At 41.9% G+C, this 1,733-nt stretch overlaps 1 non-coding gene across 1 annotated transcript; it reads right to left on the reverse strand.

Annotated features, from left to right (window-relative positions):
- Positions 1 to 545: 545 nt before the first annotated feature.
- Positions 546 to 683, reverse strand: LOC119948585. The gene has a single exon (XR_005456971.1). It is a non-coding gene; the product is annotated as a small nucleolar RNA SNORA7 (small nucleolar RNA).
- Positions 684 to 1,733: the final 1,050 nt, after the last annotated feature.

Below are 1,733 nucleotides of genomic sequence, written 5' to 3' on the forward strand. Positions count from 1 at the left end.
CCATGCTGCTCTGCTATATTGGCTAGGGCCAATATGGCAAAAAAAAAAAAAAAAAGACATTCATGATAGAATGAACCAAACACGGTCAGGAATGCAGTAACATTTCGAAAAGCCAAAGTGATATTAAGATGGATCAAGGAGAGTATGGCATATTCTAATCCCAGCTCTGCCACTTGTCTGCTGTGTGACCTTAGGCAAGTCACTTCACTTCTCTGTGCCTCAGTCAAATAGATATTAAGACTGTGAGCCCCATGTGGGACAAGGACTGTGTCCAACCTGATTACCTTGAATCTACATAGAGCTTAGTATAGTGCCTGGGACACTGTCTTGTCTTTTGCTGTCATTTCTCACCCATAGCGACTCCATAGCTACATCTCTCCCAGAGTGCCCCACCTCCATCTGCAATCATTCTGGTAGTGTATCCATAGAGTTTTCTTGGTAAAAATATGGAATCGATTTACCATTGCCTTCTTCCATGCAGTAAACTTAAGTCCCCGCTCTCTAGTCTCTCCCATGCTGCTACTGCTCAGCACAGGTGTGTTTTGATTTGTAGCAGATTGCCTTCCACTCGCTAACCACTGCCCGAGATAGGAATGGAATGGGTATACCTCTGTTTGACCCTCCCTCCTATGGCCGAGACCGGTAGAGTACTGAAAACTCTCCAGGTGCAACCCTGTGAGGGACATGGGACATAGGAAGCACTTAAATACCATTAAAAAAAAAGAGCCTATAAATGATCCATCCACTATATCCTGTACTATCAGGATCTATAGAGTACTTTGAAATATTTTTAATATTTCAAAGAAGTCACCACAATCACCATCTTCAAGGAGAAAAAGTGAGCACTGACTGTGAAACTCCTGTGGTATATTACCACTTTGCATCAATTGGCAAGATTCTAGACAGCCTCCTCATAGAGTTAATTAGGCAGTGCCTAAATGTCACTGAGGCTTCAGACCAAGACATGGCACAGCAAATATAATCTTTACAGCAAAACAATTACTAGGAGAAATACCGGGAACAAATGCCTCATACTAAATTCATAGCTCTTATCAAAGCTTTAGATATAATCCCCAAAACTAGGAGTCTGGCAACTCAGGTTGCCCTGAGAACTTCACAAGATGGTAGGGAGAGTTGAAATCGTTCCATCTAAGCCTTTTCCTATCACTATTGGAGTAAAGCTCCAATAGATCCAATTCCATCCCATCTATTCAGTGCCTCTATGCTGGAGGATAGGACAAAAGGAGTAATAGCATTTATTAAGCAAATATTGTGTGGGGAGCACTGATTTAAGTATTGGGAAAGAATAGGGGCTCACAGTCTAAAAAGGAGTTGGAAACTGGTGTCAGAATACACTTCCAACTAACTGGGAAACTCCTCCAATGCAACAGGTTACAAGTATAATAGCTTTGACTTCAGAATGTCTCATCACACCCATCCCTGGTATTACCTTTTTAAAGCACCAACCATTTTCAAAGGCTTCCTGGTAATATAAAGCCCAAAGACACATCCAGTTGTTATTCAAATTGGTAAGAGACAGAAAGGGTGTGTGCATAGATCCATACACACACACACACACACACACACACAACTGTTTCTTTGATTTTGAAGATGCTACCTCTAGACTGTGAGCCCGTTGTGGGTAGGGACTGTCTCTATATGTTGCCAATTTGTACTTCCCAAGCGCTTAGTACAGTGCTCTGCACACAGTAAGTGCTCAATAAATATGATTG

The sequence above is a fragment of the Tachyglossus aculeatus genome, chromosome X4 (assembly GCF_015852505.1).
Source record: "Tachyglossus aculeatus isolate mTacAcu1 chromosome X4, mTacAcu1.pri, whole genome shotgun sequence".
Lineage (NCBI taxonomy): Eukaryota > Metazoa > Chordata > Mammalia > Monotremata > Tachyglossidae > Tachyglossus > Tachyglossus aculeatus.